Below are 16,348 nucleotides of genomic sequence, written 5' to 3' on the forward strand. Positions count from 1 at the left end.
CCCGCCCAGGAGGGGGGAACCCCGGGGAAAAAAGAGGGCCCACAAGGGGTGTTGTAAATATGGCCCGACCAGGCTCGGCCACAGTTGGAAATTTGGCGGGGCCCAGCACTCAGGAGCAAGGACCAGAACCCACCCCCCAGGGACACGAACACCCCCGGCTCAGATGTAATGTGAACCCCCCCACCGCGCGGAGAGAGCACCGCCGGGCCCAGGAAGCCAGCACCCCGGGGACACAGCCGCCGTTGCAAAGGGGCCCGTACCCCCCACCAGGGAAGAGGCAGGGGACAGATGGTCCTAGGTCCCACCTTCCTTGCAAAATGTGTGTGCGTGTATGTGTGTTTGAGAGAGTGTGTGTGTGCATGTGTGTGTGTTTATGTTGGGATGTATATATTGAGGGGGGAGGGGTGTGTGTACTAAGGGGGGTGCGGTTAAAATTGGCGGGTAGGGCACTAAGGGGACGTCTCCTGATTACTCACAGCGACGTCCCCTCACCCTCCCCACCAAGGGGCCCTAAATGTCTAAGGTGCGGTTAAAATTGGCGGGTAGGGTGCTAGGAGGACATCCGCTGCTTGCTGGCAGTGATGTCCAAGCACCCCCCCTACCAAGGGCCCTACATGTCTAAGGTGCAAATAAAACCGAAAGAGGGGGGGCCCACTCCATACGGCAACCACAGGAGGGGGGTCACTGCCTAGTAAACCCCCCCCCCCCAAGGCTCATCGCAGGCTAAGCCCCCCACCCCCTCACCCTATTATGAGGTTATATGAGGAAGGGGGTAAGTTGGGGACAGATGATAGACTGTCCCCCGGTGGTCAAACAGCCGTCCCCCGCCCCCCCCCCCAGCAAGGGGGCCAGGCCCACCCAGCCCCGGGGCCCCACCCCCGGAGGCGCAGACACCCCAGGCCCAGCACCACCACCCCCACACAGAGAGAGGGGAGCCAGAAAGCGCCGGCCCCCCCCCGGAGCAAGCCCAGGCCCCCACCCCCAAACGCCGGCCCTAGAAGAGCTCTGGTCAGGCCTCGACGGGACCGAGGCAGCCAACCGGCCGGGGAAACCGCCGATGGCCTCAGCGGAGACCCCGACCCGTCAACCCCCCCTGCCCCGTACCAATAGTGGCCCCCCCCCTCCCCCAGAATGCCCCCCCACAGGACAGGGCCGACAAGACCCCCACCCCACCCCACCCCCAGACCCCGCAGCCGAAGCGGATGACACCCAGAGCGACCGGGGGCCCCAAGAGGGTTGTCCCGTCCCGCCCCAGAGCCAGGGAAGGGCCGATCCCAGCCCCAGGTGTAGACGGGAAGCCCATCCAGCGCCGCTGGGCCCCCCCCCCCGAGCAGCGCCCCCCGCCAACCCCCCCCAGCACAGGCAAAGGGACCACCCCCCCAAGCCAAGCCAGACCACCACCCCACCCCCCCCACCACGCACCCCCACACCCAAGCCCAGAGGACCACGCAGCGCCCCAGGCCGCCCCACCCAGGCGCCGGACCCGACCCCCCGACCAACGGAGCCCCCACCACCCCCGGCCAGGCACCGGAGGCCCCGACCCCCACCCCGGCCCACGGCAGAAGGGCAAGGAGCAGCGACGACCATGCCCCCCCCACCCCCTAAGTCACGGAGTTAGCTATGGGAGACCAGAGAGACCGAATTCTTTCAAAGTTACTTGAACTTTGGGCTGACATTTTTTCCAAGCTGATATGATCAAGCAGCAGATTTCTGTGTTGACTTATATTTATATTTTTTTTGCTTTTCCAATTTATTAAAATAGTTTTTTTAGCAATGCAAAGAGTTATGAAAATGATAGAGCCTAATCCTCCTTCTACATCGATGGCACTCATGTCACCAAGCACACAAAGTGACGGTGAAGCTGTGATTGAAACCTTAAGCCAGACTGATAGATCGGCACATACCTGCTGCCAGAGAGCCTGGACAGGCGTGCAGAACCATAGTGCATGCATGTAATTGTCGGGTAGATTACTGTCACAGTGCTGACAAATGTCTGAGTTACTGAGACCCATCTTGAACATCCTCTGTCCAGTGTAGTAAATTCTGTGAAGAGTTTTGAAATGGATTAGCTGCAGATTTGGATTTTTTGTCATTTTAAAGGTGTTTAGACAAAGTTCTGACCAGAAGCTTTCATCTGTGCTGATGCTCAAATCCGCATCCCATTTTGTTGTCGGAAGTGAAATATTGTTATCTAAATTACATAAAAGTTTGTATATTTTGGAGAGAGTTTTATTCATTGAGAAATTGATCAGAGTGGTAACTACATCTGGTAGCTTTAAATCGTTGTCTCTGTATTTAAACTTTTTAGTAATAATTGATTTAAGTTGCTGATATTCCAAGAAGTTATATATTCCATGTTTGTCTTGAAGTTCCTGGGGAGTTATGAATCTTCTATCAATAATTATGTGCTCTAGTTGTTTTATGCCCCCTGCTTGCCAAGCTGGGAAGTGGATAATTTTTTTGTTTATGAGGATGTCTGGGTTGTTCCAGATGGGTGTCATTTTGCACGGTTGAATTGATGATTTTGATATTTTGAGAAATTCCCACCAGGCTGTTAAAGTGGCATTTATATTAATACTTTTGAAACAATCCTGTTTTTTAACTATTTGACTAATAAATGGAAGATCTGACAGGTTGATCTTTCCACATAACGCCTGTTCCAAGTCTAACCATGAGTTGGTTTCTGGATTATTTTTTAACCATTTTAAGATGTATTGTAATCTATTTGCAAGAAAGTAATTGTGGAAGTTAGGTAATTCTAATCCTCCACAGCTTTTTGCAGATTTTAAAGTTTTTAGACTAATTCTTGCAGGTTTATTGTTCCATAGAAAGCTTGATATGGATGAGTCTAATGTTTTGAACCATTTTAATGGCGGTTGTGTGGGAATCATTGAGAAGAGATAATTAACTTTGGGTAAGATTTTCATTTTAACCGTGGCTACCTTGCCCATAAGGGACAAAGGCAGGTTGGTCCAGCGTGTTAGGTCGTCCTGTATGTTTTTCAGTAATGGGGTGTAGTTTAGCAGCACCAGTTCTGATATTTTGGGGGAAAAATAAATACCTAGATATTTTATATTGCCTGATTTAACTGGTATTGTGAGTCCTTGCTCCGCATTACTGTTCAGTGGTAATAAAACAGATTTATTCCAATTAATGGAATAGTCTGATATAGAAGAGAATTCATTAATGATTGTTGCCGTTTCATTTACAGAATGTATATTACTTAAAAACAGTAATATGTCATCTGCATAGAGACTAATTTTATGATGGCTGTGTTTGGTTTTAATTCCTTTAATACTCTCATTCTGTCTTATTGCTGCAGCTAGAGGCTCGATAAATATTGCAAAAAGCGAGGGGGAGAGTGGGCAACCCTGTCTAGTTCCTCTTCCAAGAAAAAACCTGTTGGAAGTCTGTTTATTAGTTCTAACTGATGCATTGGGGTTGTGATATAATATTTTGATCCAATTGATGAATGATTCTCCAAACCCAAACTTATGGAGGGCAGCAATGAGGAACTTCCAATTTACTCTATCAAAGGCTTTTTCAGCATCCAGTGATAGTATAGTCATTTCCTGGTTTTTGATGGTGGCAAAGTCTATTATGTTAACGAGTCTGCGGACATTGTCATCCGAGTGTCTGCCTTTGATGAATCCAGTTTGATCAAAGTCAATTATGTGAGGAGTGACTTTTTCTATTCTCTGTGCTAGTGCTTTGCAGATAATTTTTACATCTGCATTAATTAAAGAAATGGGGCGATAGCTTGAAGGACTCGTGGGGTCTTTGTCTGGTTTTAGAAGAAGGATAATGTTGGCAGAGTTCATGTTAGGTGGTAGAGATTGGCTTTCATTGATAAATTTTACCGTTTTATAAAACGTTGGTGCCAGTTGTTCCCAGAATTCCTTATAAAACTCTGCAGGAAAGCCGTCAGGCCCTGGTGCTTTACCATTAGGCATAAGTAACAGAGCTTCATGAAGCTCAGACAACGAGAACGGAGAGTCTAAATTTGTGATTTGATCTTCGTTTAACTTGGGCAGGTTTATATTGTTGAGAAATGAGTTGATGCTTTGTTCTGATGGATTGATCTGTGGAGTGTATAAGTTTTGATAAAAGTCTTTAAACGCATTATTAATTTTTACCGGGTCATGGGTGACATTCCCTGTTTGGTCCATAATCGAAGTGATTGTTGATTTTTCTTTATTAATTTTAAGCTGATTAGCTAGAAATTTGCCAGATTTATTTGAGTTTTCATATCTTTCCAGTCGAAGCCTTTGTATCTGGAATTGTGTTTGTTTATTGATGATGTCATTTAACTGCAGTTTTAAATTTTTCAGGTCGCCCAGTATGTGTTCCTGTGCAGAAGCAGCATAAGCAGTCTCCAGAGTTTTTATTTTATTTCCTAATTCTAATAAATCTGCTTTCTCCTTGCGTTTTTTATGCGTTGAATAAGAGATGATTTTCCCTCTCATGACTGCTTTTGCTGCTTCCCAAAGAATACTTGGTGATATTTCAGAAGTATCGTTGAATTCTAAGAAGGTTGCCCACTCTTTTTTAAAGAATTCAATAAATTCCTGGTCTTTTAACAGAGACGTATTAAACCTCCAGGTTGAACCCGAGGGTCTGGGTACTTCCCTTGAAATAGTAACAGAAACTGGTGCATGGTCACTGATAATAATTGGATGAATGTTGGAACTTTTAATTTCTTTCAAAAGGGAGTTACTGACTAATAAATAATCTAAACGAGATTGTGAATGGTGAACTGGAGAAAAAAAGGTGAACCCCTTAGTGCTTGGATGACATGAGCGCCAAGCGTCGCAGAGACCCAGATCATTCATGTACTGCTTTAGAATACTTGCAGACTGCCATGTACGCTGGTTTGCTGCTGTGCTGAGTCTGTCAAGTTCAGGGTCCAAAACAAGGTTGACGTCTCCTCCTATAATGATTGTGGAGTCAGAGTGAACTGAGAGTGAGGTGAAGAATCTGTGAAAGAAGGAAGAGTCGTCAACATTCGGGCCATAGATGCTGGCGATGCAAAAGTCTTTATTCTGAATGGATATATTAATGATTACAAATCTGCCTTCTGGGTCAGTAAATGTATCCTTATGAGTAAATGTAACATTTTTATTAATCAAAACTGCAACCCCTCTTTGTTTGGAGTTGAAACTGGCAGAATACATAGCTGGATACTGGGAACAGCACAGGAGTTGACCAGCTGATAAAGATAAATGGGTCTCCTGCAGCAGAGCTATATCTGCTTTAAGATCATTCAGGTGATTTAACACTTTCAATCTCTTTGGCCCAGAACCAAGTCCACGCACATTCCAGCTAACGATGTTAAGACTGCTCATAGCTGTTCTAACCGGGAGAGTGCAAGGCTAAATAGTGCGTGTGCCCGTCCGTGTGCGCGTGCCCGCTGTGCGTACCTGCTACACTGACAAGCGCTATGCGTTGTGGGTGAACGTGTCTTGGCTATGAGCTGCATGTTACGTGCGTCCTGTGTGAGCCTAAGTGAGGTTTTTGCAGTTTATCAACGTGTGTGTGCGGGATCGCGTGTGCATGCTCTTATGCGCGCTAGTATGCGCGCGCGCCCGTTCCGTGCATAAATAAATACTCACCATGGTTGCGTTGACTTTACCTGATTCACATATGAGGACATGGGAAGGGGGGGGGACAAGAGAAAAGAGAGAGGGAAAGAGAAAGAACAAAAAACAAAAACAACGAAACAACAACAGAAACATGAATGTGAGAGAAAGAAAAAACACTTTTCCTGAGAGGTGTGGATTATTGATGATCCGATTATTTCCTAGTTAAATAAGTTTGCGGGTTTCTTCTGGGCAGCGCAGATGTCAGTGCGCCTCTGAAAGCCTTCAGCACAGCCAGGGTGTTACCTCTGGGTCCCGGAACAGCTTGCCATTCACAAAAAGTTTATCAACAGCAACCACCGCGCGTGCTCCAGCAGACAGGTGCTTCCTCCTCAGCGGGAAGAGGATTTTCCGACGGCGGAGGATCTCGCCTGGAAACTGATCATTCACGCTATAATGTGTGTCTTTCAGCTCGCGCCCTCTGCTTTTTACATGCATCTTTTGTTTATAATGTTCAAATTTAGCAACAATAGGACGGGGACGCTGATTGTCCGGCCTTTTTCCTCCGAGCCGGTGAACCCTGTGGAAGGAGATCTTCTGGACTTCTTCCTTGGGGAGTTTCAGGTGGACCTCTATAAAGGACTTAACAATGTTCTCCGGGACTTCCCCTGCCTCTTCTGGAATCCCTGCGAACACTAGATTGTCCCTCATGCTCCTCGCCTGAAGATCCAGGAGGGTTTCCTTGATGGATCGGTTTTCCTCAGAGAGACGGGCGGTGTCGTGGCCCAAGCTGTTGGCTGAACTCCAGAGACTCTCGCAGACCTTGGAATTCCTTATGGAGGATCTCCAGCAGATTTAAACGGCAATCAAGGCTGGAGAGCCTTTTATCAATTGAATCCAGGATATCACTCATGTTGCTGCCTGGGGAGGAGGCAGCCCCCGGGGAGTCTTCGGGACGGTTGCGTTTGGTGGACGGAGTGGCGGTGTTGGATTCCTTCATGAGGCAGGTATTAGCACATAACACAGTGTGGTTTGGGATCCTCCTCCTCTCCAGTCCAAAAAAATCCCAAACTGTATGTAGTTGCGGTGATATTTTCATTTCACCTTAGCGGTGGATTTTTCACGCTGATGGCGATTTTTACAGCTTTGCGGCGGGGGGGCTCATTTGATGACTTCGCTATGACGTTAGCGACATCTTCCTGGGACTACGTAGCGTTGTTAACGGAACTACTCGAATTTCCATCAACTCGTAGCACCTTTACAGTTGTGTCAGATGTTTCATCTGAGTTTCTTTTAAGCGACCCTGTCCTAAGCCACTGATCCATATTTTAAGTTGACGTTCAACTCCATTGCAGACTAACTTTCCCGTTTGCCGCCGTACCGCCTCATGGACCACTAGGGGGCGCTCACGGACCACCAGTGGTCCACGGACCACTCTTTGAGAAAGGCTGTTCTAAAGCAGTGATGTTTTGGTCCATTCCTCCATGCAGATCTCCTCTAGAGCAGTCATGTTTTGGGGCTGCCGCTGGGCAACACAGACTTTAAACTCCCTCCAAAGATTTTCTATGGGGTTGAGATCTAAAGACGGGCTAGGCCACTCCAGGACCTTCGAAATACTTCTTATGAAGCCACTCCTTTGTTACCAGGGCAACGTGTGTTTGGGATGGTTGTCATGCTGAAAGACCCAGCCACGTTTCATCTTCATTGCTGATGGAAGTGTTTCACTCAAAACCTGAGCATGCATGGCACCATTCATTCTTTCCTTTACACTGATCAGTTGTGCTGGTCCCTTTGCTGAAAAACAGCCCCAAAGCATGATGCTTCCACCCCCATGCTTTACAGTAGGTGTGGTGTTCTTTGGATGCAACTCAGCATTCTCTCTCCTCCAAATACGACGAGTAGAGTTCTTTCCTAAAAGTTCTATTTTGGTTTCATCTGACCATAGGACATTCTCCCAATCCTCTTCTGGATCATCCAGATGCTCTCTGGCAGACTTTAGACGAGCCTGCACATGTACTGGCTTTAGCAGGGGGACACGTCTGGCGCTGCAGGGTTTTAGCCCCTGGTTGTGTAGTGTGTTACTGATTGCAGCCTATGTTACTTTGATCCCAGCTCTTTGCAGGTCATTTACTAATTCCCCCGTGTGGTTCTGGGATTTTTGCTCACCGTTCTTGTGATATTTTTGTGCGTCAATTATAATTTTTTTTACTTTGAAATGTGTGCCGAGATATAAAAGTTAGAACTACGTGGAAAGCTACAAATTTGCGAATGTATCTCGCAAAAATCACACACAATTGCCTAAGATTTACGTAAAAATTCCATATAAACTAAGTAAAATACGCATAAACTGCATAGTTCTCAACCGGCGAAACATTTTGAACAGCCCAAAATCAAATTCATGTAGAGACCCGTCGGCCGAAACCCTCCACGGACATCTGCACACACCGACGAAGGACCAACGCAAGAAACACTTATGAATGACGTATATCACGCATGTATCACGACAGACCGACGTTTTACATGTGGGAAATGTGCAAAATGTACGTAGCGGCTGTGTGACACGGCCTTGAGTAGAATCCTCAAGATCCACTGTTTGGAAACCACCAGCAACAAAAAAGCACAGGAAAAACAAACCGGGGGAAGACGAGAGCAGAAGGACAAGATGGGGTTGGATCAGCCAAACCTGAGGAAACCAACATCCAGCCTCCTCCATTAGACCTGAAATCCCCACAGAAAGAGAAAGCGGGAAGACCAAAGACAACGGGGAGGAGAGACCTGGAGGCAGGCCCGTCACTCCTGGAGGAGGTGGAAAGGATCGTCAGAAGACAATGGCGGGGTGTTGCTGGAGTGAGCCCTGGACCGGTCACCAGTCCATCACAGGGCGACACACAAACAAGCACTCCACCCAGACAATTTACAGCTTGGAAGCAGAAAGAAGGGAAGATTCATCACAGTCATAAGCATCCATTGTCCCAAAAGGTTTATTGAAATGTCTTCCTAAAAATCCCCAAAAGAGGAAATAAAGAACTTACCAGCAGCATGTTTATGTTAAAAACATGAAATGTTGTCTAAAGAAAGTAAATAACGTAGAAAAAGGACAGATGGAGATAAAATCTTCATGAATGACAAAAAGTGACTGGCTGTTTGTCCGCGCTCTGAGCATGTGTAATATGAGCTAATCAGCCACCGGGAGCACAGCGTGTTCTTATCACACGCCTCTCTGAAGGACCACGGACACACTTTAATACGAACCATTATTGCTTTCTTTATCTTTGCTGCACAAAACCAAATACAAATGGATGCGCATGCATGGCCCGACGGAACAATGGGTCAGACAGCTGAGCGTCACACTGGGAGCATCCAGGTTTCTCATAAGAAGGAGGAGGGTGTTATTCAGACTGATCTTCTCCTGAGCAGGATCGGAAGTGAAAAAAAAAACAGTAAAATTTCCCCTCCACCAAGCTCCTTGTCGCCCATTTTTCACTGGATGCTAATGAGCAGGTGCCCCTCGGGTTCGCCGCCTGCAGATATTGATCGGCCGTGAACGATCAGGGCAGAGATGATGCAGCAGAATCACATGATTTACTCAGGCGGTGATACATGGCGTCTCTGTGGGGATCATCTGTCACAGCGCAGCTTCATCTTCCAGATGTTGAGACAGTCTCTTTGTGTTCTTCAGTTTCAGTTCTGCACTTCCTCTGGAAATGGAGAGGAAAAATCTTCAGATTTTACTTGAAATATCTCTAAAGTCCTTCCATCCTTAGGGCCCAAAGACTTCTTCTTCAGGTCTTCCTGCAGCGCTGCAGACAGTGAACAGTTTCAGGGATAAGCGGGAATAAAGACTTGAGCGTGTGACCTTCATCAGCGTGTATGCACACCCTTTCCTTGCTGTTTAAAGCACGCTCAGTACTTTAAAGTCTTACATCAGCAGATGAAATGTAAACTCATTTAAAAATGACCTTTCTGTTTTTGCCCCCCCCCCCCCCCCACACACACATCTACTCACAGGCAGAGATGCACAGCATTTATTGATCATGCGTTATGATGGTAATACTCGGTGATGCAGGGGGAGACGGATATTTTCCAGACATGCATGACTGGAGAGTGCAAGCTTGAATTATCACTTGGTCCATGTGTTCCTTCCAGCAGATAAACACCAGTATTTGTCTTTATTGTTTATTCATCAGTCGAAAAAAATGCAAACAACGAAGGGCGGCAGAAGAAAAAAAAACAGAATGAAAGCTGGATGTAGTTTGTGAGAGAGGACGAAGGAGAAGAGTCCTGGTGGTAAATGCGTTCAGGCCTCAGTGAGCCGTCAGCTCCGGCTGTCCAGCACAGGTGGCAGGAGATCTCTCACTGTTGTTGTGCGAAGCTGCAGGGCAGGCGGACTTCCTTCGGAGCCCAGGATAGGTCGGACACGTGACGCAGAGAGACGTCGCTGATGGAGCTGATGGGGCGCGAAAGGAGGTCAGCGGTACATCTTAGTCTACAAGAGTCTTCTCCCATCTGTCCTCCACTGTCTGCAGGAGGGAAGTATTACGAGTCAGCATCAAACCAGGGATAATGCTCAGCATTAAAACTGAACTGAAATACAAAAAATGTACAGCTACTTTCAGTTCAGGTCAGAGAAAAAAGGCCGGGTCCCAAAACTGTTTCAATTAGGAGAGGTCTACGGAGTGTGAATAAAATAAAGATTGGTTTGTCATGCAAAAAATGTGCCTGAAATAAGATCATAGTCTTTGTTGGTCAGGCTCTGGACCGATGACGTCCTGCATTCTAGATGAACTCTGACCATGAAAAAACTCCAGACCACCACGCTGACGGTGGTGGAGGGCCAGTCCAGGACAAAGCATTGTTCCAGGTGACGGACAGCCGGCAAAAACTGTCTAGAATGTAGAGATAAACACCCATGAATTTAAGAGCAAAAGTATGGCTGTGATTGGCTGAGAAGAAAAGGTGAAATGGCTCAACTCAAGAAACTCCGCTGTGACGTCACTAATAAATAATATAAATAATAAATATTCACAGCTGTATTTATCGGTGATGTCAGTGCTTTCATCAATAGTGACAGAAAATGCAGTAAATGACTGGATTCCTTCATTTGGCGTCCAAGTCTCCTCAGAGATGTTGGATCTGATCGTCCTCCCTGACAGACTCATGCAAAAAGGCAAAGGTCGACTGCTTTTTGGGGAACAAGACTTCTGCAGCCTTCAGCATTTTTCCATAAGTTCACCATCGGAAAATGGTTTGGATGTTTGTTCCAACTTGTTACCAATCAGGTGTCTGTCACTGCTCCATCAGTGACGTCACGGCTGCAGTAAATGTTCTTCAGTCCAGCTAATAGTTGCTAAATCTTCTCTTTTCTTAACTCCAAATGGTGAAACTTTTCTTTATGGTGAGTCTCATAGTGGTGCTGAATGTTAAATTCTTTGAGCACCTGTTGGTGACATAACAAGCATGCAGGGTTTCAGCTCAGAGAACCAATTTATTTTTATTTCCTATTTTTAGTGAATGAATAATTCATTTCATTGTACGTGTGACAATGACAATAAAGATCTGTCTGTCTTTCTGTCTGTGCCAAAACAGAACTTTTAAGCCTTAAATCTAATACAATTATGGTATTTTTTACTATATTATCATATTAAAAGTGAAAGTAGATTATGTCTAAATATTTTATATGAGAGAAAAACGTGTTTGTATACTTTTAGTTTTCAGTTTTTACATTAATTTCGTTTTTACCTTTTTCTGTCTCAAATGAATCTTTTGAAGATTGAACCACAACAGAAAACAAAAGTGCTAGAAAAACAATTTAAGAGTAAAATCAAATAAAAACAAAACAGGAGTACATTGTGTGTGGGAGGTTCTCTGCCTCCTGTGCATGTTTATCTGCGTTTACAGTTTTTTTATACATTTAAATGTTTTAAAAAGAGAAGACTTTGTCCTATTTTGGTTTCATGGTCTGAAAAATTCCCCAGAAACAAAAACATATTTTTTGTGACAGGAGCTGCAGTGTCACATTCAGATCCTTCAGGATGAATAGATCATCAGCTGTTTGACATTTTCTGTTTTTCAGCACACAAATGTCAATGAGGGTTTGAGCCGTGGATTGCAGCGCTGCACAAACGTGCGTCTGAGCTGGAGGGCTCTGCAGAAATCACTGAACCCTGCTCTTTGCACTCATGTGCAAAACATGTCAATTCCTCAGTCCACTGCACAAGCTTCCCGGGTTTCCTTCTCCCTTTGGGCAGCGAGTTCTTACGCATGCACAAAACGAGCCATACGGTCCTTCAGACGACAGTTAATAATGAGAGCTCTCATCAAGCTTGTGACCTCTGCCTTTCATCTGCCGTTTGAGCACGGCAGCAGGATTTCTGCTCCGCTGAACGAAGCGGCCGACCCACGCCATGTCTCAGCAGAAACGCCGGAGAACGTCACCCGTCACACCGTCTCACTTCAAATTTCCAGAAAGAAGAGAAGCCCAGCTCCTTCCTCTGTGGCGGAGCACCATGAAGACGAAACAAGAACCTTCCAAGCTTCTGCTTTGTTGGTTCTTTGTCTAAACCAGGGATGTCTAAACCTTAGGCAGAGTTGAAAATGCGTGAAGGCCAGAATTCTTTGAAGCCTTTTAATAACATTACATGCAAATGAATGAAAATGAATTGCAATTGGATACATAACAAAAATGTATCTTTTTTATAGTCTTTTTTACCCAAAAACACTGTGAATTTCATATCTGAAGACTGAAATTATGGGTTGAATTCTATAATGCCTTCAACCATTTTTTTCCTGTTTTCCTGTTTCTCTTTTTTCATTCTAGTATCTTTTGCCATTCTTTTCCGCTTAACTCCTTCAACAATTTTTCCTCTATTTTGACTATTCAACGATTCAAATGTTCAGCTCATTCATCTTTTTCCAGCTGTGACTTTTGGTCCTTGAACTTTCCAGAAATTCCAGGATTTCTGCCTCCATTGAAATAAATGTGGAATCCTTGGAGCAGAAGCTCGCTGGTTCGATACCCGGCTCTGGCATTTTTCGCAAACATAACTTTTTTTGTTATTGTGCTGTTTTCACTTTATTTATGGTCAACTTTGATCATTTATTTGTTTATTTTTGCCAATTATTACCCTTCGAGTTTCATTTTCATCCAACAATATCCTTCCGGTTCCGGGGTTAAGGCAGGACGCGTGGTCGCGGCTCTCTGCGGATACTATCTTCAAATTACTTAAGAAGTTGATTTTCTCCAAAAAGAGAGCTGACCATGCCCCCGAAGAAACCCCAGGAATATGAAGAGCTCAAAAAATCTCTTGACATTATTCAAGAAACGCTGAAAAGTTTTATGGATCAAGTGTCGGCTAAACTAACGCCACTCTGGGAGATGATGGAAGAGTTCCGAAGATTTCGGGCTCAAAACGAGCAGGGAGAAAACCGGGTCGAGATTCTGGAGAAAAGACTGGACGATGTGGAACAGCAAGTAAGGATGAATAATGTCATTCTCACTGGAGTACCAATCAAGCCTCGAGCGAAGCTGAATTCAGCTGGAGCTAGCGCTGCTAATGCTAGCGCTAGCGTAGCTAGCAGTGCTAATACGGAGATCGACGCGTCGCTGGAGCAGCAAATACATTCATTTCTCACATCTAAAGGGATTTCCCTGGATCTCAATACCATCGAGACCTGCCACCTGCTCCCCAGGAGAAAGGAGACGGATAAACCAGCGATCCTCATCAGGTTTGTGAATCACAAACACAAGCTAGCTCTGATGAATCAACGCAAAAACCTGAAAGGTTCGGCTGCTTATCTGAACGACCATCTGACCAGGAGGAATGCTGAAATCTCAAAACATGCACGGCTTCTCAGGAAGCGTAAGCAGATTGAGAACACTTGGGTTAAAGGCTGCAGGATTTATGTCAAACCGCTCGGTCCAGAGGACCGCACCAAGGTTATGGTTGTGAACACCATGAAGGACTTTGAGAAGTGTTTGATCACGGTCGTCTGAAACAACGTGGAGTAATAAATCAAAGAGCCAAATAATTTCAAGAAATATGACACCTGGAATCTTCACTTTCTCCATAAGTCTGACGTCACCTGAATAACAGCAGAGAGTTCTGACCTGCAGACAATTTGACCTCAACTTTCACCGCAGCTGATATCAGCTGAAGAAGGATATGGACCTGAATCTAATGTCTGCAGACATAATATCGAAGAGAACTATTAACTGTTTTGAACCCAGAAGATCAGCTGTTATCAGTAAAAGAAGAAATACCAACCTTGGACAATCGACAGATTGTGGACCCTTTTAATTTTTTTCCTTACAGCATTACCTTATTATAAAAAAAAAAAAAAAAAAAAATTAAAAAAGTAAAACAAATGATTAATCACTTATTGAAAATTGTTAAATTGATTGACTTTTGATGATATTACTTCACTAGCTCCTAAAATTGATAAAATGATTCAAAAATCTTTCCTAATGTAGCATAATTTTGCACATGTTTTTAACTTTTGATACTTGATGAAATTTTGCTATGATAACTCCTGAAACAGTGTTGTGTCTATTTTACTGGTATAGTATTAAGTTTTAAAGCATATGAATGACTTTTAAAAGTAACATAATTTGCATATATTTCAGATGCTGCATTTGCCATGTTGATTTCTAAAGTTATTTTTGACGTAGTACTTAAGTAATTTCATCTTTGGCACGTGCTTTATTGATACCTTATGATTCTTAATTCTGTCTGATAAAACCTAGGAACCGGATATTGATAAATCATGTAATAAAATGGTTATAGTATAACGGGGTGGGATTATATAAGTTCGCTTCTTTCCACTCCCTTTCAAGCAATTTTTATTAATTATGTCTAATTATCCTAAGTTTGATTAGTTACTGTATGAATGTATAACTGATGATTATATTGCTTTTGTGTGTATTACTCCTATTTGATTGCTTGAAATAAAACATTTCAAATTCAAATTCAAATTCAAAAAATATAGCATTCAAACCTGCATTTTCTTCTGGTTAAGAATTGATTTTCTGACAGGAGCCTGTGGGCTGCTGGAAGGTTGAATGTGGGCCAAATTTGGCCTGGACATTCCTGGTCTGAACGGTTTCATGGGAAATAAACTAATGTGGACCAAGTATTAAAAATGTTGTCAAAAGCTTTGGTGACGCTCCTCAATGACTGACAGCAGAGTCACAGAGAAAATTAAGGCTGATTGTTTCTGCTGAACGATTGAACATCTGAAAAAGCCGCTTTTGACAACCTTCTAAATTCAAGTAAAACAGACACTTTTTGGACCTTTTCCTGGCTGTTAATTCTCTGAGGTTTTGACACAAGGTGGTCAGTCCTTCTCCAACTGCAAAAACTGAATCTTAAAACATTTCATTTGGAAAATTTAAGCAAATTTATTACGATTAAAAAATGTTTGCTGTTTGTTAAGGAATTTATAAGCTTCACCTTTTTTTCCATTTGTTAGTCACCAGACTCTTGTCTCTACTTTAAATAAACATTTAGAGAAATGTAACTATTTTGTTAATATTATGAAACTGAGTGAAAGGGTTCTGCAGACTGGAACTTTGACAGTGAGACTTATTGCTGGTTTTGGTTTTGTTTTCAGTTGGTGAGCAACAGTTTTATTGAGTGGGTTTTTACAGTAAGAGGCTGTAAAAGTACTTTAATTATTGAAAAGTTTTTTTTTTTAAACAGAGTTATAAAAAAGATCTGGAGTGAACTGGAAGCATGAATGCAGAATGCAGGAACATCACTGATCTTTGGTTACAGTGACGCCATGCTGGGCTGCAGTTGATCTTTGGAGATAAAGAAAAGAAAAGAATTCTGCAAAATGTTCAAATTAGAAGCATATTTCACTTCAAATGACAGTAAATTTAAATGGAACCAAATCTGTTGCAACAAAAATGGAAGAGTTCAGCTTCATTTGGTATCTTTCTTGACTTGGACAACAGAAGAATGCGTTTAGATTCATTAAGGAAGTTTGTTTCAGGTGGAAAAAGCAGCTAAAAAATGGTCAAAATGGATTGACTTTGTTTAAAGAAATCTCCTAAAACCAAGTTGTTATTTTTTCCAGCTTCAGGCCACAGTGAATGAGAAACACCTCTTTGTTGTGTACAAACCAGCAAATGAAAACTGTTTGGTTCACATGGAAAAGGACAGATGGTGTGTAAAGATTGGTCCTTAAAGAAGTGGAGGTGTAGAAACCAAACAAACCTGACATCTTCTGGGAAAACCAGCAGGTTTATTAGACGTCTGATTGTTAAAGGGGGTTGTGACTTCTTTCCAATGTTTTAAATGAGTTCAGTGAGAAACACTTGTAGGTTGCTTGGACTTGTCGACCCTTCTTTAACCCCCACATATCTGTGTTTTTGCCCTTTTCCAACCTTCAGCTGATTAAAGCCGATCCCCATCTTTCCTCTCAAGTACAAAGTCATGACAGGAAAACTGGTGGCTGCCCCGTTTTGGTGGGATCTCCTCATTCCTTCAGCTCCCTTTGCATTATGTGATCAGTTCTCCCTTCAGAGGGGTTTGTGGATCTGTTCAGGATGCTCCTCAGGTCTCTGCATTTCAAACGCCAGCCTCTGGGAGAAGGCCTTGAGGCAAACCCAGGACTCGTTGCAGAGATTATATCTCCTGGCTGTCCTGGGAAGGCCTTGGAATTCCCTTAGATGATCTGAAAAATGTGTGTGTGGTGTGGGGGGGCAGAGTGCAGACTGCAAGCCATTAAAGTGGTCGAAAACGCATGGATGGATCCATCTACATATG

Source organism: Oryzias latipes, chromosome 21 (genome assembly GCF_002234675.1).
Source record: "Oryzias latipes chromosome 21, ASM223467v1".
Taxonomy (NCBI): domain Eukaryota; kingdom Metazoa; phylum Chordata; class Actinopteri; order Beloniformes; family Adrianichthyidae; genus Oryzias; species Oryzias latipes.